Below are 25349 nucleotides of genomic sequence, written 5' to 3' on the forward strand. Positions count from 1 at the left end.
GACTCACCCCTATGAAGCAGTTACCCTAACCATGTTACAATGAGAGATTGCAGCTTGCTTAAAATGCTCACATGGCTCTCCATTCTAAGTGGAAAAGAATCTAAACACTTTATCATGGTTCCAAGGCCCCGAGTAACCTGGCCCATCCTTTTCTCTGACATGATTTTCTCTTCCCACTCTCCCGTTTGCCAGCCCTGTTCCAGCCTCAAGTCTTCTTCCTGCCCTGTGGCAGGAAAAGCTTATTCGGGGACATGCAGGCCTGATGCCCTTCCACCACAGCTGGGCATGACTGGATCCTTCATATTGTTTGAGTCTCTGCTCAACTGCCTACCCTCTCCGAAGAAGCCTCACCTGTCCACCCAATAAAGTGGCCTGTCCCTCCCTGACCCCTGAGTTATCCTCCATCTCATTATGCTTGTTTCATTTTTAAAGTCTTGCTCACCAATCTCTGAAATTTACTTACTTGTTTCATTGATTATCCATTTGTTTGCCTTCTCCACTTAAAGTAAACTGTGTGAGGATTTGTTCAAGATCTGATAGCCAGAACTTTATACATATTTGCTGAGTGAATAAATGAAAGATCGAATGTTGAGCAGTTTATGCTAGATTATAAACCAGTGCAGACTGAGCCAGTCCATAAACCCAGGTTTGTTTGTCTCTATTCTTAGAAAGCTACACTCATAGAAAGGGAGTGCCCAGGAGTGCTGGAATCCCAGGTAGGATGATGCCAAGTGGCACGGCATCTTCTATGCCATAACATAGCTGGGTAGAGTGGCCCACACTCTAAAGCAGTGTTTCTCAGAGACAGAGGCCCACCTCATTGGTATCAGAGTCACTGCAGAAGCTATTAAAAGTGTGGAGTATGCGACCCACCCTAGACCTACTGAGTGAGACTCTAGAAGTCCTATCACAACGGCTGGCATTTTTAACAAGGTCTTCACAGGTTCATTGTGGACTATAAACCATAGGCTTAAAAGGAATTTGCTCATGGCGGCATTGCTTTATTTTGGACAGCTGGTGTATGTGGAGAGACACATCACTGATATATATTAGCTATTTGACCTGGGCAGGCACCTATTTCTCAGGACAATTCTTTTTTGGAGCAGAAATGGGACACTGTCTCCTGGGTTAGGACTTAGAGCCCTTCATCTCTGAAACAGCTTCTTCCTCTATATCAGGGGTTGGGAACCTTTTGGGCTGAGAGAGCCATGAACGCCACATATTCTAAAATGTAATTCCGTGAGAGCCATATAACGACCCGTGTATGTTACGCATTATCCAATAAAAATTTGGTGTTGTCCCGGAGGACAGCTGTGATTGGCTCCAGCCACCCGCAACCATAAACATGAGCCGTAGAAAATGAATGGATTGTAATACATGAGAATGTTTTATATTTTTAACATTATTATTATTTTTATTAAAGATTTGTCTGCAAGCCAGATGCAGCCATTAAAAGAGCCACATCTGGTTCGCGAGCCATAGGTTCCCAACCCCTGCTCTATAACCTCTGCCACTTAGCTTTTCGCAATCAGAGATAAAGGTGTTTATCTCTCTCCTCTGCAGATCATCATGGAACTCAGTTCTATTAAAACTATGAATCTATTTTAGAAAAGAGTGATTTCAATCAGACACCTTTTTTTAATTCAAAGACTTTTAAAGCCTAGAACTTTTTGAAAAAAAATTGTTATTTGAGATTCCTTTACTATACTTGAGAGCACATAGAAACCTAATAAGTCAAGTAAGACGCTTGGACCATTTTATTCCTTAACAGACCAAATGAGATGTAGACAAACTATAAATAATAACTATGTTAAACCACTATAAATGAGCACTCTAAAAGCTTGCTTTGGTAATTTGACATTGAGATCCTTTTTTTTAAAATTTTCTTAGCTTTGGATGAGTTACCTGCTCTAATTTTTACTTTAAAGTTTAGTTTACAGGCAAAAACCTAAGCAAAGGCCTTTTGTCTGTGGAAAAGCCTGGCTAGCAAAAGGAATGATCTGAATAACAGAGCTTTTTCTGCGCAGGTTTCAAAAACATCTTTACAGTTATGACAAACACCTATGTGTTACAGATATCCAAATGCGCTTCTGAGCATTTTGAATGAACAGAAATATTTTAGGGCAGAAAATCAGAAAGAAATCTTAGATAGCTCATCTGAATATATTCAATTCATTTCAGGGGTTATGCTAGTGACCTTTTAAAGTTTATACAAATGCAATGCTCAAAAGTGTGATTTGCTACCAACTATACAGTTTTAATATTTCTCCTTGACACCACTTTTTGGAAGAGGGGTTTTATATTTTTGCCAATGTCCCAGTCCCAAAGCCTTCCTGTGATCTCCTCGTGACATAAGACCAACTTTTTAAATGATACATCCGAAAGTATCATCCCGGTGTGCTGAGGTGGGGGTCCTATTCCCAGTAAGGGTATGTACGTGAAACAATTAATGAGTGCACCCCTAAATGGAGCAATTAAGTGAAATGGTGAGGTGATGTTTCTGTCTCTCTCAAATCAAAGGAATAAAAAGATTTAAGAAAGTAAATGATGCATCCATCCATTAGACTACTTTAGGTTGCAATGATAGAAAATGCAAACCAAATTGACTTAAAAAAATAAAATAGCTCCATTTCTTTGACATTCTCTCAGTTGTGCCCTTGTATCAACTTAGTTCTCACGCCAGCTTTCCTCATGCTAATATGTCTTCCAATGGTTCTGGGAGTATGTGCTCCCGATTTACGTCCGGATTTAATGTTATATAGACATACAAATTTTCCCCTTGCTTTTTTCAGCTAACATTGTGCTTAGAGGTTATGGCTCATTTTATATCTAATGCTGCCTTTTTAAAAATGACTTCATGGTAGTCTAATGTAATTATGTAAGCAGCCCTTTAATGATGAATATTAGGACACTTCCTAGTCTTTTGATACTGTAACACATGCTCTGGCTTCTCTTCAGATCGTATAAATCTTTCGCCTTTTGATACTGTAACACTGCTACCATGAATATTCTCACACATGTATGCAAGCACATCTCTAGGATACCTTTCTGAAAATACAATCGCTAAATGAAAGAGTACAGGTATTTAAAATTGTCTTAATATTTCATTGTGGAAATTTTCAAGCACACGGAAAAATAAGGAGATTACAAAATTTAAAGAGCAACACCCCACGAATCCACCTTTCACCATCAACAATAGTCAGCGTATGTTCAACCTTGTTTCAGGTCTGCCCCTTCACTTTTTGAAACATAAACAAATGCCATGATCAAATGAACAATTCTTTAATATCATCAAAAATATTTAAATTTTCCCAATTGTCTCATAATATTTTGTACAGCTGTTTCATTCAATCAAGAATCAAACAAGGTCTGCACTTGCATTTGGTTGATGTGTCTTACAAGTGTTTCTCTTAGTTTAAATCCCCGTTTCCTCCTTTTTAAGTTCCTTGAAGATTTTATTTAAGAAACCAGATTGTATAATTGTGCCGTTGTTGCCAAAGTAAAATGAAGATGAAATTAAACAGAGTTTAAGGCTTTTTCAACAGCTTAGGTGAAATATATATACATATATTTCAAAATCTAGACTTCTCATTCTATAATATGAATTCAGAAAGTGACAAATAAGAGTTTTATTGCAACAAATGGATTAATACATATATGCAATTGGTAGTTGGTCATATGCTATCATATAAGAATAATAATAAATAAATAATACATAAATAAATTCCTGTGATTTGTTTAAATTCTGTTGCATTAGTAATATATATTTAAATGATTTTTAGGTTGAATGGGAGTTATGATTATCTTTGGAATTGTCTAACAGTGGAAAGGAATTACCCACGAAGTGTTAAGCTAATTGAAAATATTTAAGCAGCTTAAATTTCTCTAAAGATCAACATAAAAAGAACTAAAACTTGGTGGGGAAATGGTCTACAATCTTTAAATTCCTTCCAAACATTAAATCTGTAATTCTTTAAGAACGAATATAATGAAAATAAGAATATCTATGTTTCTACCAATAGTTAAAACTCTTAATGATGGATTACGTAGAAACAAGAAGTACAACACATTTAGAAAAGAGCCTTCCTCTTCTTTCTCCTAAATAAATCATTGATTTTAGAAGTGTTCTAATCTTCCAATAGAAAGAGAGGCTTCATATTCATTTTACGCATAGAAATTACAGAGAAATGTAACATGTTTAATCACAGGAAAGAATGGAGGGTAAAAGTTGAAGATGGGTGAAAGGAGAAGCAGGCTTCTTCTATCAATATATTCACAGAAGTCTGCAAAAGGTGTGCTGACAGATCGAGTTACCTTCCAGTGAAGTGAAGGGGGGCTCAAAGTAGCCAGGGAAAAACATTATCCTGCACATGTATTTTCATAAAAATTGTGGAGGAAAACTATAGAAGGCTTTTAAATGAGATTTATAAAGATTACTAGATATCATTTTCACGAAGTGCTATAGCCTATGGGAATTATGTGCCTTTGTCTCTGACTAGGCTTCTGCAACTTTGTGGAGAAGTTAACAAAACTGCAAATAATAGTTCTGCAGATGTTTCTGTCCACAGCTGTACAAATGATTCCTATTTAAGGCGATGCAAACGGATTTGCTCAGTGTCTGGATGGCTTAAACAACAAATATTCATTTCCTCACAGTTCTTGAGGCTAGAGATCTGAGATCAGAGTGCCAGCAAGCATGGTCAGATTTGGTGAGAGATCTCTTCCTGGCTTGAGAACAGCTGCCTTTCTACTGTGTCCTCACATGGAAGAGAGACAGAGAGTGTCTGGTGTCTTGTTTTTATAATAAGAACATCAGTTCTTTGGGATCAGCGCTCCACCCTTATGTGGTTATTGAACCTTAATCACCTCCTTAATGACTTTATCTCCAAATACAGTTGTTTGAAGTGTTAGGGCTTTAACATATAAATTTGGGTGGGGGTGGGAGGTGGACACAATTCAGTCCATAGCATTCAGGTAAATAATCTTATGTCTGTAAGTCAAATCATTATTTAAACCATTTGTAACATCTTTGTAGTGAACCCTCATTAATTCATGAGTTAAATAAAGTCTTTGGCATGTGTTTTATTTATTTAAATCGTATAACTGGAAGTTTGCACCTTCCTCTGCCTCTGGATTTATTTCAGTTAGCATAATGCCTTCAAAGTCCATTCTTGTGATGGCATATGGTAAGATTTCCTTCTTTTTAAAGGCTCAATAATATTCCATAGTATATATTTACCACATCTTCTTCAGCCATTCATCCTTGATGGGCATTTAGGTTGTTTCCACGTCTTGGCTATTGCAAATAATGCTGCAATAAACATGAAGGTGCAGATATATTTTTGAGTTGGTGTTTTTGTTTCTTTGACTATACAACCTGAAGTGGAATTGCTGGATTATATGGTAGCTTTATTTTTAATTTTTGAGGAATCCCCATACTGTTTTTCATACTGGCTGCACCAATTTCTATCCCTAGAAATGTGTTTGTTTTATATTTCTGTGTATCATAATTAAATCTTTTATAATGTATCCTTTAACAAAAAGATCAGACTCCATTCTTAGATGGCAGCTCCTAAACTTACTAAAAAGAATGGGGACATTTTAAGACTTTTATATTCCCTAATTCACTGGGAGTCACTTTCCTTGGCTGAGAAAACTCACCATGGGTTTCTTCTATAGTTTACAGATCAACTGTTAATTAAAAAGCAGCTGTATAAAAACATTGAGATGTAGAAGTCCTTAGGTTTAGACCCAGCTGGAGTCCTATAAATTATTATATATAACCTGGTTATCACTCAACTTCTTGGCCTCAGTTCCTCCATCAGTATAAAGAAGATATTGGGGTGAATGTTCTCTAATGTCCCTTCCGAATTTTAGAATATGTTGCCGCCATGATTTGTGCTTCTAAAGGGTGGGGTGGTAGATAGAAAGCTTTTTCACTTGTCTAGAAGAAAGGTATTTTGGTAAAATATCCACATTTCATTGATGTCTGCCTTCTCCCCACTCTGACAGGTAATCCTGGCAGGTATCCGGAAGATTTTCTTTCTCTTCTCTTCCCCCATTCCTTCACACAGCTGCTCCCTGCCCCCCTAAGGAGTCACTAACTCCCTTTGTGTTCAGGTTTCTCCATCTGTGAAACGTGAGGCTGAGTGCCCATCCGCCTCCCAGGGGTATTCTGTGTCTGACTCCCTTACAGAGCGCTCACTATGCTGAGCATTATCTACAAGCTAAGTTTGGCATTTCCTTCCTTTCCTTTCTTGATCATAATTTGATCCTAACTTCCTTGGGAGCCTCTTGTCTTTACAATTTGTCAGTAGCTCTAATCCTGTTTTAACATAATTTAGAGCTATGGTGATGCTAATGATGTCATTGATAACGAAATGAGGATTGGCGAGAGCCTTCTAAAAGCTGTGTTCTAATAGTGAAGAAAAGATTCTAAAAACAAACAAAGAACCAAAACAAAACTAAAGAAAACCCCATAGCAGTCACATGGGAAAAAGAACTTTTTAAAATAAAATAATTTACACAAGACAGGGTTGCCAGATAAAATACAGGACACTCCGTTAAATCTGAATTTCAGATAAACAGAATAAATTGTTAGTGTAAGTATGCCCCGTGCAAGAAACAAGTCCCATGTCCATACTAAAAAATATTTTTGTTGTTTATCTGAAATTCAAATTTAACTGGGTGTCCTGTGTTTATATTTGTTAAATCTGGTAACCCTGACAAGATATTTAAAAGCAAGCTTTCTGTCCAGTAACTTCGGCCTGAGATAAACGGAGGTTCCAGCATGTGGCTGGGCTTTTTTTCAGTTTTTCAAATGTTAAACAGAGAAATACTCCGAAGTTGACAAGGGGAAGAGGTTGAAACTTCTTCATAGTTTTAATGTTAAAAAGCATGTGGGAAAATAGCAGATACTGTTGCACTGAACCATGGATATTTGGTCTTAGAAAAAACAAACAAACAGTTGGCAATTCCTGAGAAGTTGCAGTTCTCCTATGTTTAACAGAGACAGTGCAAGAATTTCCTAAAGGCTGTATAAATTGTAGTAGTTAAGGAGTTCTGTTGACAGTATGGATAAACAATGAAAGGATGCTGGTATTCTGAGAAAGTCTTTGGTTTGAAAGCACTCGGTGCCAAAGATAAGGTTGCACCACAGTGGGCACGGACTCTGCGGTCATTCTCGCCAGCACCCTGTCATAGTCACCCAGCAAAAGGCTTAAAGCATGTATGTTGGCAAATGAATTTGTAAAATTTGCATTTTTTTGAGTTGCTCACTTTTAGTGTTAAAACATGGCACTGGGCAGCGCCAGGTATGTGATTGTGAAATTGCAAATTACCTTCCTGCTTGGGAAGGGCCACTGTCTTGCTAATGTGTGCTAGAGGAGAAGTTTTCGGGCCAGAAAGTTTGTGAAGAGAGAGAGAAGCCATGTTTTTGCAGGGAGGACAGAAAGAAAGAAGGTGTGCAGACGGGAAACACAGAGGTGAGGGGCTTTAGAGAGCTCCGCTGAGACTGGTGAGGCCTTTGATTCTAGGAGGAACCCAAGAAGATCTCCTTATTATGGAACAGAATAATGTGTCAGTGGCTTTGAGAGCCCTGAATAAAGAGGGAAATAAGTGTTTTCCCTCTGTGTTTGCTTATCGGGAGGTGCGAGGCTTTAATAAAAGAATAGCCTATCATTTTTTGGCTTCACTGTTTCTTTACCATCTGCCCAAATCTAATGAGAACCTGCATGTGAATGACCGTGACGGCCATGACTACTGGCCATACGTCTGACATAGTTCGTGGCAGGATTTGGATCAGATCGGTATGGAGCTGCCACCACCCTTGAGGGATGGGGTAGACGTCTGGTTGTTGTTATGTTTTCCCCATGGTATTTATTCCTTTTGGGGACTGTAGGCTGGCTGATTTTTACAGCCCTGGGAGAGGAAACCAAGAGCTCTGTGCAAGAGGCTGCCCGAGGCCTGCAAACAGAGCAGTGAAAGGAGTTGAAATGGCCACGGGAGAAAGAGTGCAGATCCTGAAACTGGAGCTCTCTCTGGAAAAGGAGGTTGCACAGGTTTGTGCATTGCAGTTTGCCCTGGAAGTTGAACATTGGCAGAAGCATATGTTGGAGGAACAATTGTGAGTTCAGCTTCAGGCAGAGAGCTGGCAGCCACAGGGGTCTCAGATGGAGCTGTGCTGGCATAGTGGCTCTTAGTCAGCAGTAGCAAGTGATTCCAGCTCTTCTTCTGAGGATGAGAAGGCTGAAACTGCCGTCCACAGACTCCAGAACGTAAGAACCCAGCAGGAAAGAGTAGCTACTAAGCCCCTGGTAAGTTTGCTGCGATTATGGGACATAGGGGTGGATGGCAGCTTGCCCTCTGGAGCAGAGGTAGAAATATTGGCCACCACTGCCACGTGCTTCCCCCTAGGTAGCATCTTAAGAGCTGCCAGGATGGCAGGGATGAGGAGGGAGGCCTGATGCCCATGTGCATGAACTGACTCTTGGACTGCAACCAGAGCGGGTACCAGCTCCCTTGTGGGATGGACATGTGGCTTTTGGATAATGTGAGAGACTCTGAAGCGGGGGAGAAGCAGCTCTGGTGAAGGGCACCTTTGTAATTGTTGAAATTGTATGACTTGTACTGTTGCTGCAATTTATTTGTGTGATGTACCTCATTCCTTGCACAGGAATGCCTGAAGCATGGATTGCAAAGTAAGCAAAAGGGGTGGAATGTTGGGCAAATGAGTTTGTAAAATTTGTATTTTTTTAGTTCGCTCACTTTTAGTATTACAAAATGGCACCGGGCAGTGTCAGGTATGTGATCTGTGAAATTGCCAATTACCTTCCTGCTTGGGAAGGGCCACTGTCTTGCTAATGTGTGCTAGAGGAGAGGTTTCGCACCAGAAAGTTTGTAAAGAGAGAGAAGCCATGTTTTTGTAGGGAGAACAGAAAGAAAGAAGGTGTGCAGATGGGGAACAGAGCTGAGGGGCTTTTGCGAGCTCCGCTGAGGCTTTTGATTCTAAAAAGAACCTGAGAAGATTCTCCTGGTTGTGGAACCGGATGTGACAGGGCTTTGTGAGCTCTGAATGAATGAAGAGGGAAGTGTTTTCCCTCTGTGTTTGCTTGTTGGCTGTTGCAAGACTTTATTTATTTTTTTTTTTCATTTTTTTCTGAAGCTGGAAACAGGGAGAGACAGACAGACTCCCGCATGCGCCCGACCGGGATCCACCCGGCACGCCCACCATGGGGCGACGCTCTGCCCACCAGGGGGCGATGCTCTGCCCATCCTGGGCGTCGCCATATTGCGACCAGAGCCACTCTATCTAGCGCCTGAGGCAGAGGCCACAGAGCCATCCCCAGCGCCCGGGCCATCTTTGCTCCAATGGAGCCTTGGCTGCGGAAGGGGAAGAGAGAGACAGAGAGGAAAGTGCGGCGGAGGGGTGGAGAAGCAAATGGGCACTTCTCCTGTGTGCCCTGGCCGGGAATCGAACCCGGGTCCTCCGCACGCTAGGCCGACGCTCTACCGCTGAGCCAACCGGCCAGGGCGTTGCAAGACTTTAATAAAGGAATGGCCCACCATTTTTTGGCTCCACTGTTTCTTTACCATCTGCCCGAATCTAATAAGAACCTGCATGTGAATGGCCATGATGGCAGTGGCTACTGGCCATACAATGTACAAGCAGAAGGTTGTACAGATAAACACTAATGCTCCCCTCACTACCTCCGAGCACCGTTCATGACAGATGCATTCTCTACAATCACTTCAGGGTTAAACTATGAGAGATGTTCAATTCATTGACCAGTGTGACAGTTAGACAATCAGCTCCTGGCTTGTTTTGCAAAAGCAAAAGAGACTTTTATCGAATGTTTTGCGGCAAACTAAATGATCAGATAAAATGCAAAAAATAAATAAATAAATCAGTAAAGAGGCACGACTAGCTCTGTTGTCCCATCCAGTGCTACTCCTAGTATGGTATGCTGTCCAGGGCTGGTTTGTGAACTATTTGGACCATTTAGTGCCAGGAAAATTATAAAACTTCACGGTATTCATTCAGTAGCCTTTATAATTGTCCCACAGAGTAATACAGTCTGTTGACTCTAGTAATGAAAAATCAGGGCTTGTATTTTTGTATGTCTCTTTTGCTCCTGCTGGCTCTATTTTCCCATTAATTCATTTTTATTGTATTTCACAAAAGTAGCAGTCCTTAAAGGACTAACATACTGTAAAAGGTGACATGCACACTAGTTTGAATGTCCCTCACAACAAATAAGATAACTTACAATGGCTTAAATTAAAATCAGTAACTTTATCAATTCATATTAAATATCAATAATAAACCAGGCCCTTTGCTTGGTACCAGGGATAAAGTGATGAATACGACACGCCTAGTTCTGGGGATCCTACCCTCACAGGTACATTCCAGGGGAAAACACAGATAACAAAATCACAACAAAGCAGGTAGAGAGATACAAGGTGATATACAGCACACTGTAAGGGGCCTGAGCTGGTTGAGGGTTCTGTGAAACATCCCCAGAAGAAACCACACAGGGTATACTAGTCTGTGGGTCAGAGAAGAAATCTGAGCTGGAAACAGAAATGTGGAGCCATCATTTGGAGGTGTTAATTGAGGACTTAGAAATAGATCGATTTGCCTAGCTGAACTATATCATGTGAAAAGAGGGCAGGATTGAACCTTACAGGTCTACTGGCTGGAGATGAACCTGCAAAAGAGATGGAAACAGAGTAGCAAAAACAGCCAGAGGAATGAAGGAGAATGTGAGTGTCTGAAACCAAACAAAGAGCGTTTGGACAAACAGGGGATGATAAGGAATGTTAAATGCTGCCAAGAGGTCAAACAAGAACCGGAAAATGTGAACTGGGCTCACCAATGCGAAAGACTTTGTTTTTGGTGAGAGAGCTTCCTGGGATCTGGTGGTAAAGGTGGGGAAGAGCTTCCAAAGTCAAGTTACAGGGGGAAGTCAGAAAATTAATACAGTGATTATAAGCAACTCTTTCTACAATAGAAGATTAGCTGTCGAATTGTTATACTTTTAACCTTGCCAACTGAGCTTTTAAATATTAAAATCCCACATTTTTAATGTTACCTTAATGTAAAACAATGAACATAACTGATAATCCAAGATAAAAATTGTCCCATATCACATTACCTAATGAATGCTTTAATTTCTTCTTGATATTGTCTACTTTTTGTCCATATGTTTATTATTTTTAACATATTTGCAATGTTATTAATAGAGGTCTTCATATTGCACTTTGTTATTTAGTATTATATCAGAAGATTAAAATTTTTTCCTTAGTCTACTTTTTCCTCTTATAATCTCTTTCTTTCTAATATACCTCCTTAGTAGGAGTCAGTGTTAACAGTTTACTATTTATCTTTCCACTTCCTTTCTCATACCTATATGAACATATAAACAAATATATAAAAGTTTGGGAGATTTATTATTTTTATAAAATCAGGGTTATACTATAATTAACAATAATTTATAGACATCTCTCCAGATCAATAAATATAAATTTAAATAATTCTTTTAAGTAGCCATATAATATGCCATAGAGTGGATATATCACAATTGATTTGACATTCTTCTACTGAAGTATATCCAAGTTTTGTTTTATTTTGTTTGATCAAAAATCACAACAAATACCCATAGTTATACATATTTTTGCACTGGCAATTTTATTTCTATAAAATATATTCCAAGAGTAAGATTTCCAGGTTAAAATATTTACACATTTTAACTTTTAGTAAGTATTTCCAAATTACATATTTAAAAGATTAGTGTTTTTTACATTGTGACTGCCATCATATTAGAATGCCTTTTTCCCCACAACTTCATTGGTCAATGAATATTATATATATTCTTTAAAATTTTTGCTCATCAGGTAGATAAATGATATTTCCAACAATGAGATACATTCACCTCCATTTAACAGACAATCCAACTACAAAGAGCTAAAGCGCTAAGGGATCTATTACCACACATAACACAAGTTCGGAGAAAGTATGGTTCCAGGGTGTATTTAGCACTAACAGATGGCATCAAGGACCCGGGCCATCCTCAGAGTTTGGGAATGTCTCTTCTCATGGCTTCACAGTGGCTGCAACCATTTTAAGGATCTTATGAGTAAAAATGTGCACTGGACAAGAGGATCTTTTTTCTCCCAGAGGGCTCTGTACATTAGTCTATGAAGCTGCACAGGAGACTTCCCCTTAGTTATCTTGGCCAGGGTTAAGTCGCAGGCCCATTCCTAAACCAACAAGAGGAATGAGACCACCATGGTTGGCTTAGACAATTCTCAAAGTATCACTCCCAGACTAGCTACATTAGCATCCCGTGGAAACTTGTTGGGAGTGCAAATTCTCAAGCCTTATCTAAAATCTAGTGAATGAGAGATTCTAGAAATGGAGTCTAGTAATCCCTGTTTTAATAAACCCTCCAGATGATTCTGGTACACACTGAGGTTTGTGAACCATTGGATTAGATGATTGTGATTTGAGCCCTAGGGCTGAAAAGGGATTCAACCTTGCCTACTACTTGAACAACAACAAGAAAGCACTTGAAGAAAACTGAGTCTCTGTTAAAGGAAACAATCAAGAACCAGAGAAGAAGTAAGAAGTATATGGTTGTTGAGCAAGCCCCAGAAATGTCTACCACAATATCTCAATACTCTGCTTTTTTTTTCTGCATAATATCACAACTTTTTGTATATCCACATATTTCACTCTTATACTGCTGGCATACCAGCTGTTTACTTACTTTTTTGGAACCTCAGTTCCCATGACCATTCTTTTCCTTATTTTTCTGTTAATCAATTTCTAACTAGGCTACTTCCATTTTAATCACTTCAACTACTTTCACCAGAATCCCCAATCTCTGAACTATTCACCATCCTCCATATGCATACCTTAAATCTTACTTCAATTTGATTTTCTGCAACTATTGAGAACTGCTAAAGAAAACTGCTCAACGGTAAAAGATCAGAGTATTATAATTTGTTTCAAACTCATCTGTTATCTCAAATGTTGTTTGGGAATCTTCCCACCTTAACTCCCTAATTTCCAATAGTGAGTGGTCCAATTCCTCATTACTTACATTTTAAGTCCTGCCATACTACTGTTTCTTTCTCTCAGAATATAATTTTACTTACTATTTGAGAATATAGGCCATATTACATCTCTCCACTTCCTCTAAAAACCTCATTTTTCCTTCTTCCATCCTTGTCCTGTTCTGCATAAAACACACTTATGTACACTACACAGTGGTCCTCAACCTTTTTTGGGCCATGGACCGGTTTAATGTCAGAAAATATCTTCACGAACTGGCCTTTAGGGTGGGATGGATAAATGTATCATGTGACCGAGACAAGCATCAAGAGTGAGTCTTAGACGGATGTAACAGAGGGAATCTGATCATTTTTTAAAAATAAAACATCGTTCAGACTTAAATATAAATAAAATGAAAATAATGTAAGTTTTATTCTTTCTCTGTGACAGGTACCAAATGGCCCATGGACCAGTATTGGTCTGCGGCCCGGGGGTTGGAGACCACTGCACTACACCATATACCTATGAACATAGCTACACCCCAGTCAATCTTCACTTTGGTTTTTGTTACTTAGATCTAAGACCGTTAGTCCTTTCTGTACTCAAGTTACTGACATTGGAATGATAGCTGGAGCCAATATTGAATTCCATTTCATTTCATATTATGATGCTTAATCATGGCTTAATAAATTAACAACAGCGAATTAATGCTTTCTTGAAGATTTGAAAAATCCCAGACACCACAGTCTTTAAGAAAATCCTTTTAACCTAGTGCATCATTTCTCATCCAGTCAGTAGTATTGAATGTCTGGACCTAACTCAATCTCTTCTCCACAACAGTCTACAGAGGAGACAGCATTGCTGGTAAGTTTTGAAGCCAAATGCTTCTGGGTGTATTTGAAAAAAAAACCCCAAAGAACTTAGTTACATATTCTGCTCTCCTGTTTGCCAGTGTGATCACACAAAACCCAGTGAGTTTCTAAAGCTGAAGGACCCGCTACAACTAACTGCTCTGTGAGGGCTGAGTCCCACTGCCTGCCACCATCACTCTCAGAGGCATGTCCTGAGGCAAAGCCTGCGTCCTCTCCAGCTGAAAGCTTTATTTGTCTTCAGTTCCCTGGAGACCCCAGAGACAAGAGCTGCTTTGACAACTGCCCACTCTCCTAGGGGGTCACCTGTTGCTTTGCCCAGGTCAAGGGAGGTCAGCTTCTCAACAGGAATTTTTTAAAAGAAGCAGGCACGGGTCTGTCCATAAAAGGATCTCTTTGAGGTTGGTGAAAAAAAACAACAACAGAAAAACCCAGCCTAGCATTTTGTGTTCCCTGCTAGGCCCTCTGGAATGAGCCGGCCTGAGAACAGGCTTGTGAGCAGTGCCGTTGGAGGCCGGCCAGCAGCGCAGCCCAGATGATTTTCACAGGACCTCTCGCTGCCACCGCCACCCGGAGACAGCCTCCCCTGGAGCCGGGGCGGCCACCTCCTGGCCCCGCACTCCCACCCTTACCCCGGGCATCTGCTGAGCAGCACAGGGCTTTACCAGAGCAGCTGCCTCCTGACTGGACCAAGTTAATTTAGGGTCAAGGACAGGAAACGAGATTTACCCAGAAAAGCAAGAAGAAAAACGGACATTTGCTGAAGATCACACAGAGCCTTCACTCTTCTTTGCCTCCTTTCCTTGTTCTGAAAATGTCAAGAACCCTCCCCCCCCCTCCCCGCAGCTGCCTTCCCCACACTACACCTGTTAACTCAGTGCACCTGCTGAAATGAGTAGCTGGCCCGTGTGCTGAGCCTGGGGCCACTATTTCTTTCCCTTTGCCCATTCTCTTCCCTCTGGAGACCTCAGGCACGTTCAAGTGAACAGCCCAGTGTGCTGGGCTTGCCCGGCGTGGGAAACTCGGGGCAAGGGGCAGCCGTGGGCAGCGCCCAGCTCCACTGTGGGAAGGAGCTGTGTCGGTTACTGCAGGCTCATTCCTAAAGAAGAGAGGAGAAGCCGCCCATCCTCCCGCTTCCTCCCGTTTCCTCCCCAACCCTCCCCTCCCCCAGTGAAAGGGCCGCCCCACACAGAGACCTGCCTTTCAGCCTCCCTGAACTTGAGTGCTTTCTCTCTCTTCTACCTCCCCTCCGCTAGGACAGCTGTGCCAAATAGAATGTGACAGAATCTGAGAGTTCAGAATCCAAAAACATAAGAAAATGTGACATCAAGCTTCAAGCCAGACAGTCTTATCCCAAACAGCTGAACTTTCCCTCCCCTCCCAATGGTATCCTGAAAAGGAACAGTTTTCTATTTTGCGCTTTCTGAAATTTGTCACATTTACACTTTTATTTAACAACAACAACAACAACAACAACAAAAAAGGTGAATATCTCTAGAAAACCTGAATGTGCCACAAAATGTCATGCCCCCATGTTTGGGCTTATGCTCTGTTTCAGAGCCCCCAACCCCACCCCCACCTTGGGACAATAATGCTATCTTGCTTTTTTCTGACTCAGTTCAAAGATCTCTGACCCTGTGAAGCCTTCCAGATGCCCAGATATTCCTTCCTCTCTAGTCTCTGTCAGTACAATTACTACTTAGTCTTTTTTTTTTTTTTTTTTTTTTTTACAGAGACAGAGAGAGAGTCAGAGAGAGGGATAGATAGGAACAGACAGACAGGAACGAAGAGAGATGAGAGCATCAATCATCAATTTTTCATTGCGACACCTTAGTTGTTCATTGATTGCTTTCTCATATGTGCCTTGACCGCGGGCCTTCAGCAGACCAAGTAACCCCTTGCTCAAGCCAGCGACCTTGGGTCCAAGCTGGTGAGCTTTGCTCAAACTAGATGAGCCTGCGCTCAAGCTGGCTACCTCGGAGTCTTGAACTTGGGTCTTCCGCATCCCGTCCAACGCTCTATCCACTGTGCCACTGCCTGGTCAGGCACTACTTAGTTTTAATGAAGTTCTTTAGCTACTATCAGTGAAGCATGAATTTTAAGGTTCTTGTCCAGGCACTGCAACCTGGGAACTTCACCAATGCCCTTAACCCAATGCCCCTGTGACCTGCCCCTGCATTTAGGAGAAGGATGTGTCAGGGGGGAGGAGGATGGGGCTGGGAGACATTGAACCTAACATTTCCACGGGCTGGAGCTCACACCTTTGGTGCTATTCCAGCAGTACTCTGACAAGCCCCTGACTTGCCCATTCTCAGCTCTAAACTACCAAGAGGTGGTAACAATCAAAGGCAAATTAACCTCCTATCACAGAAAGTGGTGTAGACTTGGGACCACAATTTCCAGAGGAAAACCGATACAAGACAATCCAGGAGGAAAACAAAAGAACTCTAGCATCTTCCACTAACACAGCCTTTTGTGGCACCAAGTCTTTATTAGATTTGGTGTGTGTTCTTTTGGAATCTGCACATGTTCTTATTGTTGTTTGTTTAAGCCTAAAGCGGTCTGGCCTCTCAGAGCTCGCTCGCTCCTCAGAGGCTGATGGATGCCAGTTCCTGTTTAGTTGCTGGTAGGATGCTATTTGAGGGAACCACATCTGAGGACACTGGTGCTGGTAAAGCATCTTCTTAGTTGAATAATGCAAGACAGCACATTTGGGGAGGTGGAAGGTATGCAGTGGTAGTTCAGAAGGAGGACAAAGAGGAAACAGACCGCTGACGCTGGTGGGAACCAGGGTGGCATGTGGTGTCCCTCACATGGAGACAAAGATCCCAGCAAATTACCACAATGCCAAACAGAAGGGGCTGTGACAGACATAATGGAACCGCATCCCTCCTTTGTCCAATAACTAAGAGAAAAATCACAGTATATGCCTTTGTTGTTTTCAACCAGGAGAATTAAAAAACATGTTTAGTTTCCCCTTTGAAATGCATTTTAAAAATTCCTCAGGTGAAGAGACGGAGGATGCATACTTCCCTAGTGCTGCCGCCGCAGTCTCAGGATGTCGAGATATATTTCCTTTCTGGGCTTAATTATTTCCATCTCACTGTTGCTAGCTCATTCCTTCAACTCCTGAAATGCCACCTGAGAGGAAGTCACCAAGTTGCTCATTCACCTCTTCCCCTCCACATTACTTTCTTCCCAGCAAACCTGTCTTGGGCACAAGGGGCCTCTGGGCAGCATTTCGGAGCTTGCCAATGCTGCTTCGGGGTGGTTGCCACAGGCATGGGTTATGGCCCTCTTTCGTTGCTGATTCATGTGGTTGTACATAGTGGCATGGCATGACACTATCAAAGGAACTGAGCACTTTATATATATGGTATTGTGAAAACTTCCTCATTAGTCTCTTCTAATGGAGAAACAGGGAAGGAAAGGTTAGGTACACCTTGACTATTTTATGCTGAAAAGCTCCAAATATTTTACAAAAGCACATTGCGGATGCCAAGTATGTTTTCAGGCTACTGAGTAAGTTGTAAGAATCTCCTGTGCTTATTCTAAGCCCCCTTTCCCTCTTCTCCCTGAGATACCTCAGTTCCGAGCTCGCGATTCGGTTGAAGAGAGATCAGGACGGTGCAAAGGTCACTTAAATAAAATACAACGAGGTACTTAAGCTCTGCTGTAGGAAACTGTGTTCTTTCAAACTTATAAATAAAAAGCTTGTGAAAACGGTTTTTTTGACAGAAAGATGTTAATGTCTTATACTAAGGAGATGTAGATAATAATGTAGACACGTTAGAAAGCATTGTGCAGGGGGAGCTTGGAGTTTTATGAGACTCAGCTAGAAGGGTGAAATCACCAATGGCTGAGGTGGCTTGAGAGGGAGGTGGGATTTGACTTACGCCTTGAAGGATAGGTAACACTTTATAATTATATGATTATCTCAACTCAAACCTGAATTAAATGGACCACTTGTGATTATCTTGCTCTTCCTTATTCTCCGTTATGGAGTCGTTTTTCAGCTCATCACTACCCTTCACCAAACATTTAGCCAAAATGTTTTAAAAACACTTTTGAATTCATCTTCTCTTCTGTTCCTGTAACTGCCAAACTGACTCAAGGCCTGGTTAACGCTTCCCTGGAATGCGTCTGCATCAGAATGCCGTCTGTCCCCAATTAGAGCTTCCCATGCTAGGGCAGGGGGACATAGACTCAGGCCTGCCTTCCTACTCACTGCTGACCTCTAAGAACTTGAAGAGTACCTGCCAAGGTCAGTAAACATCAAGTTCACGTGATGTGTCAGGCACATAGGTTATGGGAGTACACTAGGACCTGTCACAGGGTTTTACCTGGATAAGTGATGGAAATAATAGCAACAGGCTGTGTTGCTGACCCTTAAGCTAGAGTTTTGGGCCTCAGAAGTATGCAGAGCATAAAAATACAGTTTCATCTTCATATGGTTACATTATGGTTGTAAGCCAAAGCATAGACACATGATAAAACAATGACACAAGGATTATAGAAGCTGAATAATTGACACACATTATATCTGAAATAGTTATTCTGGAGAGTAAGGTGCGATGCACAACCCGGGTGGCCCATTCTCAGGAACTGGAGTTTAAGCAAGAACTTGAACACGATCAAAATTTAAACAGATGAAAAGAAGTATGAAGGTATTTCAAGGGAAAGAATAACAAATTTATTTCATTATCTCTTAAAACGATGTCAATAGTTAAAAAAAAGAGATCGAAGAAATGTAAGTGTTTAGGAGATTAAACACACAAAAAAATGAATCAATATTTCCTGCAGAGAGCCTCTTTAAAATACTAAATGATAATGAGTCCAGTGAATGAGAAATATACTATGTAGTTATTCTGCATCTTGGAAACTAGTGCTAATTTTTTAAAAATATTGTATATATTTTACATGTAACATAAAATCCAGAGGGAGATCAGGCTTTGGGATTGGTTGACTCAGTGACTCAACAATATCCCCTAAGCCCAGGCCCCTTTGACATCCCCACTCTGGGACCCACAGCACTGAGGCTGACTTTCCTCGAGGTCAGGAGTTGGCCGTCAGTAGCCAACAGCTTCCCTGTTCACAATCAGCAGGACAGAAACTCAGTTCCCTTTCCGAGGGGGTTCAAGTATGTCTCAACTTGTATCTCACTGGTCTAGACTGGCCTCCCTTCAAGCTGATCCTTGGAAAAGAGATAGGTAACTAGAATTGTCTAGACCAGTGGTTCTCAACCTTTCTAATGCCGTGACCCCGCAATACAGTTCCTCATGTTGCGGTGACCCCAAACCAAAAAAATAATTTTGGTGGCTACTTCATAACTGTAATTTTGCTACAGTTATGATTCGGAATGTAAATACCTGATATGCATTATGTATTTTCCGATGGCTTTAGGCGACCCCGCCGGGGTCACGACCCACAGGTTGAGAACCGCTAGTCTAGATGATGTCCACTAAACACATTTTGGAAACAAGAACCTTCATTTTTTCAATCTTTCATCTTTCTCACTCCAAAATACATTAACTGAGCACCAACTGTACTCTCAAGTTACCAGTTCCTTCCCTTAGGAAACCCACGTTCTGGTGAGAGAGGACGATGATCCTGCACTGCGTTAGTGTGCAGAGAACATTGTGGAGTCCAGGTGAGGCGCTCTAATGAGGACTTTACAGATGTCTCTTCACCTCGCTCCGCTTGGAAGAGCAGGGAAGATAGGAAAGTCTTCCAAGTAGAGGTTGTGTTTTAGCAGTCTTGGGGAAAACACACAATTAACTGAAAGAAGATAAAATTTAAAAATAAAAAGACATTATGAAGGACCACTTCAGGAGAAGGAACAAAAAGAAGATAATGCAGTGCTGAGATCAAAAGCAAGATTGTTTCACGAAGGAAGTATGGTGTCCAATTCCACAGAAAGGTACAAGAGAAGATAGCAGTGGCAATTTATGAAATGTGTAACACAGTAAATTTTAAGGCTCTCAACAGATGAGGAATCTGAGCCTCAGGACAGGGTATCTAGTAAAGAACTGTGATAAACTGTACACTTGTGTTCTCCCAAAATTCATATGTTGAAATGACCTAAAAATTCTTATGTTGAAATGACCTTGAGATGGGATGGCATTTGGAGATGCAGTCTTAGGAGGTAATTAGTTTAGGAGGATGGAGCCCTCATGAAGAAATTGATGCCTTTATAATTCATCTGTACTTTCTCTCTTTGTGCCACATGAGGATGCAAAGCAGCAAGAGGGCTTTCAACAGAACTGAACCCTGTTGGCATTCTAATCTTGGACTTTCCAGCCTCCAGACTGTGAGAAATGAATTCTCTTGTCTAACCCATGCAGTCTATGACATCTTGTTATAGCAGCTCAAACTGACCAACAAGGGAACTGAACCAGGATTGGAACCCAGGAAAGGATAGCTCCAGAGCACACAGTGTTTTAACACATTACTCTCTCTTCCAGTGAAAATGCTAAGTGAATTTTGAAAACAGGAGATGCAATGCTAGTAAAAGAAGGAGGTGACAAGCGGGGTGAGTGGTGGGGTAGGAGGACATAACTAGACATTGGGCTAGAAAGAGAAGCGTGGTGAAGCACAAGGTAGATGACTCAATTGCCTAAGTTCTAGAGCCATTCTATCTTTCACTGATGTCTTTAAGTTTTTGTTAGCAGCTGTTTCTGAGGGTCTTTTTTTCCTTCTGATGCACATTCCACATTCTCCCTGCAACTCATCAACTATTCTAGGCTTGCTTATTGCTGCTTATTTTTTCTTTAACCGTATCCTCTTTAGACAGTCCCTCTTGCTCCAACTATCAGCATCCGTAAGTTCACACACCCACATGTTATGCCTTTTGCTCTGTATTGTTTCATTCTGTGGACATTTTGAGACAGAGTCAACAATCTAGCAGGAGACATTAGTCACTGAGCTCAGAATGTGTGGCTTCTAGCCCAGTGGGTGCTAATTCTGGCTGCACATTTGAATCAACCAGGAGGTTTTTGAAAAATGCAGATTCCTTGTTCTCACCCCAGACCGCCCAAATGGGAATCTCTGAATATGGAGTCCAGATAGTCCTATTTTTTAAACTTTCCCAGATAATTCCCTGCAATAAGCCTAGCACATGTCCAGGGCCAGCTATTGGGAGCTATAGCTCTTGTTGCTAAGTCACTCCATTATTTAGACTCTGCTGTTTCCTGAGCTTTGAAAGCAAAGCAGAATAACCCTTGACCACGGATGTTTTATTACTGTATCTCTTGCTTACAGAGTTACCTCTCATGGCTTGAGAACATTGTGGGAAATTATCCTACATTGACCCTGCAATTTAAAAATCATAACATAATTATATCCTATGTGTCTCCTACACTTCCCTTGTCTGGAGCCCAAATCTCTTCTCACTAAACTGTTCAAGTCTTGTCTTAATCCAGCAAGAAGCACTATTCTGTACTGATCTATTCTTTTAGTCATTAAAACCAAAGTCAGCTATCTTTACCTTTCTTCATTTAGTCTTTACTATCCTTCTTGTATTCCAAATTCACATTCTTGACCCAAATGGTTGTCATGACCCACTCTTTTTTTTTTTTTTTGTATTTTTCTGAAGCTGGAAACGGGGAGAGACAGTCAGACAGACTCCCGCATGCGCCCGACCAGGATCCACCCGGCATGCCCACCAGGGGCGACGCTCTGCCCACCAGGGGGGGATGCTCTGCCCCTCTGAGGCGTCGCTTTGCCGTGACCAGAGCCACTCTAGCACCTGGGGCAGAGGCCAAGGAGCCATCCCCAACGCCCAGGCCATCTCTGCTCCAATGGAGCCTTGGCTGCGGGAGGGGAAGAGAGAGACAGAGAGGAAGGAGGGGGGGGTGGAGAAGCAAATGGGAGCTTCTCCTATGTGCCCTGGCCGGGAATCGAATTCGAGTCCCCCGCACGCCAGGCCGACGCTCTACTGCTGAGCCAACCGGCCAGGGCCATGACCCACTCTTTGTCTCAAAATTCATATCTTTTTTCATTTTGAGTTGCATATGGCTTATACCATTTTTACCAGGGATACAGGCTGGGGGGACGACTCATAGAATATGGGTACAATAGTGATCACTGTGATGGTGGAAATCTGGAAGGTGCAGATGGAAATCAGAATCACTACAGACTACAGGGAGCCCAGAACTTTTCATTTCTTTTTAGTGAGAGTTCTTAGTTCATACAGTGATGCTTTGAAGATGAGGGCTTGGGTCCTTCCTTGCAGAGCTCCAGTTTGGGGGTTGGAGGGTTGAAGTCTGAGGTAGTTTCCTAAAGATGTAGGGGGCTGAATTGGAGCCTTGGAAGCCTCACTGTGATTGGTGTTCCTTGGGAGTGAAGGGTGGACTGAATTCTGTAACTTCTGGGTCTCTAGGAGGGCTTTGTGGAACAATTAGAACAGGGAGTGCTGAGAAATGGGGAACCAGCCTTGTGAGGGAATGCCTGTGCTGATAGAAATTGGGGATTGAGGTAAAAGTTTGGAGACCATTGGCACTTCTAAAAAACCCCAATTCAAATTTCCTATGAATGCGGTACTGGATGAGTTTAGCATATGTGTAGCTACTGTGCATTGAGAGGGTGTGATTGCAGGAAGGAGCAAGGCCAGAGAGAAGCAAGGGACCAAAATGACCAAAAGGAAGGTGGAAGACATATTAAGAAGGAGCCTGCAGGATGTGGGAGGAGGAGCCAGGAAGACTCCAGCACTCTGAAGGTCTTCAGTTCTTGAAGTACTTGCTAGTTTGTGCTTAGTGCTCATGAAAACGATGGTCAATTAGACCTTGCTCAGTTACCCTATTACTAATTCCCAATTGAGAATTTCTCTTCTAACAATTGTGGTCTCTGTCTGCCTTTTTCTAAGTTACTGGAGAATCTTACATGAGTCCCTGTGGGTATTAAAACCACAGGACACTTGCCTTTTCCATGTTTGCATTTTATGCATTATCCCTGTAAGGTATTTTTTCCCGCTGAGGAAGAAGGAAGGGGGTCAGAGCCACGAAGTGTGGAATAATAAAAGGCTTTATTGAGTACAGAGTGCACATCCCACCCGACGAGGTTTCCTGGCCCCAAGGAAAGATGGAGGCCAAGGAAGTCGCAAGGAGTGACCCATGTGAGGAATATTTAAAGGGTCCCTAGGGTGGTCAAGTTAATATGATGTGGTGAAATCTCACTGGCTAACAAACAGTCGCTGTTTTCCAAAGTTTCTTTTGGTGCGTTTGGTTGTGGGCGGTCCTAGCCAAAGTTCGTGGGTCTGACCTTTCCCCATTATCCACCGACCTTACATTCTGACTTTTTTGTTAAATAGAATAAGGGCACCATTTATTCATCTGGCTACTTCCTGCTGACTAGGGGTGTCGTGGGGAGGGGGAGATCAGCAGGTGGTGGTTTTGAGGGGTGTCAGGAGGAACATCTGTTTGGCCGTGACTGGAGAAACTTTGCCAATGTGGTCCTGTAAGGATTTTAAAAAAGAGGAGTAATAGGAGGATTTGCAGGATCCAGCCTTTTGATGAGCTGGAGATGGATGGAGTCCAGTGGTTCCAACTGACAGTGGTCCTGTATGGAGGCAAGCTTGAGGCAAAACTGCATGTCAGGAGTGGCATAAAAAGGGGAAGGAAAGGGGTCCCATTCATTCCCATAACTGAGACCTGTGAGAGAGAACTAGAGGTCCAGAGTGTGATGGCAAAAAGAGAAAGCAGCCCCAGTGTCCACAAGAAATGAGATGGACTTACCCACTCATTGCAGCATACCTTGGGTTCTCCGAGTCCAGGCCGTGTCCTAGGAGTTTGAGCGATGTGCCCACCTGGCTGGATTGGCCTCCCATTCGGGTGGTTTGTCCTCCATGTAGAGGCGCTGAGGAAAAGCCTGTTGCCCAAAGGGGCAATTGCTCCACCAGTGACCAAGCTGCTTGCAGTCAGGGCAGGGTTCAGTGGGCAGCCATGGGCAGGGGCCCTGCCGGGACCAGTGACCCTGCTTGCTGCACTTAAAGCAAGGGATTTCTCTTTGTGGCTTGGATTTGGGTCGGGCACTTCCTGTGCCTTGCCTCTGTTGCTCTACTGGCCTCAGGGCTGCCACAAGAGACTGGGTTTGGAGCGTTACCTTCTGCTGCATGTGGGCCTGGTGAACAGCCTTGGCCTGTTTCTACTAGTTGGGACTATTAAAAACTTTAAATGCCGTGTTCACAGGTCCTGGATAGGGGTTTGGGGGGGGGTTGAGAATAAGAGGAGGGGGGCTCGTGGGGAGTCCGGCACCCAGATCCAGCCAGAAATGCTAGAGCCAGAGGCAGGACAGGGCCAGAACATCCTGCAAGAAAATTGGGGTTGGGCCTTGGGGTCCTGCAAACCGGTGTAAGAGCCAATAGTAGGTGGAGAAAGGCCTGATGGAGGAGGGGCTTAAGAACACAGTGGAGAAGGGAGGGGCCCCTGGCCAGCAGGGGAAGAGAAAGAGAATGGTAGTTGCGAATTAGAAACAGGATTTTGAGAAGGGAGGGAGGGAGCTCTCAGAGGGAAGAGACCCGAGTGAAAGAGAGACCAGAGCGAAGTCCCGAGAAAGGGGTGCCCCCAGGGGTCAGGCAGGAGGGGAAGAGAGTTGGGAGTCCACGGAGAAGGGAAGATTAGGATTGGAGGTTTTAGGTGAGGTTTTTCTGGCCAGAAAAAGGCCTGCACGGTGGAATAGGCAGCACAGAGATTAAGGACGGGTGCAAGAATAATTAGAAGTCATGAATGTAATAGATCTCCAATCAGTTCCCAGCTTTTTTGGCGATAGTTAAATTGGTGAGGGTGTTAAAACCGAAAGTCCCTTCAGGAGGCTAATTCAGTGGGTTCTGTGGCCTGGCCACAGCAGAGAAAAAGAACAGTTTCTTCTTCTTTAGGGAGGGAGATTCCTGTGCCCCCACAGCTGCCCTCAGAACTTGGAGTGCTCAGATTTGAGCATCAGCGTCCCAAAACTCAAGCTCTGGCCACAGACGGATAAGGTAAAGTGGATGTGCTTGGGACGTCTCAACAACCACATGCACTTGGAATGGAAAGACTTCCCTGACGTAGCTATGGTTTCCGGACAGGGAGTCCCGGCAGAAAGAACTCAAAGGTGGTTGGAGGCAGGGGACTTACCACATTGTGCACCAAAGTGGGTGGAAGGTCGGAGATCCTGGTTCTTTCTTGGAGGGAAAGAAGTGGAAAGGTCCTTGCAGACTTCAACTCCTCCCGGGTTTTCGACACCAAAATGTAAGGTATTTTCCCCCCACCGAGAAAAAAGGAAGGGGGCCAGAGCCACAAAGTGTAGAATAATAAAAGGCTTTATTGACTACAGAGCACGCATCCTGCCCGACGAGGTTCCCTGGCTCCAAGGAAAGATGGAGGCCAAGGAAGTCACAAGGAGTGACCCATGTGAGGGATATTTAAAGGGTCCCTAGGGTGGTTGAGTTA

This window comes from Saccopteryx bilineata, chromosome 12, assembly GCF_036850765.1.
Source record: "Saccopteryx bilineata isolate mSacBil1 chromosome 12, mSacBil1_pri_phased_curated, whole genome shotgun sequence".
Classification (NCBI taxonomy): Eukaryota; Metazoa; Chordata; class Mammalia; order Chiroptera; family Emballonuridae; genus Saccopteryx; species Saccopteryx bilineata.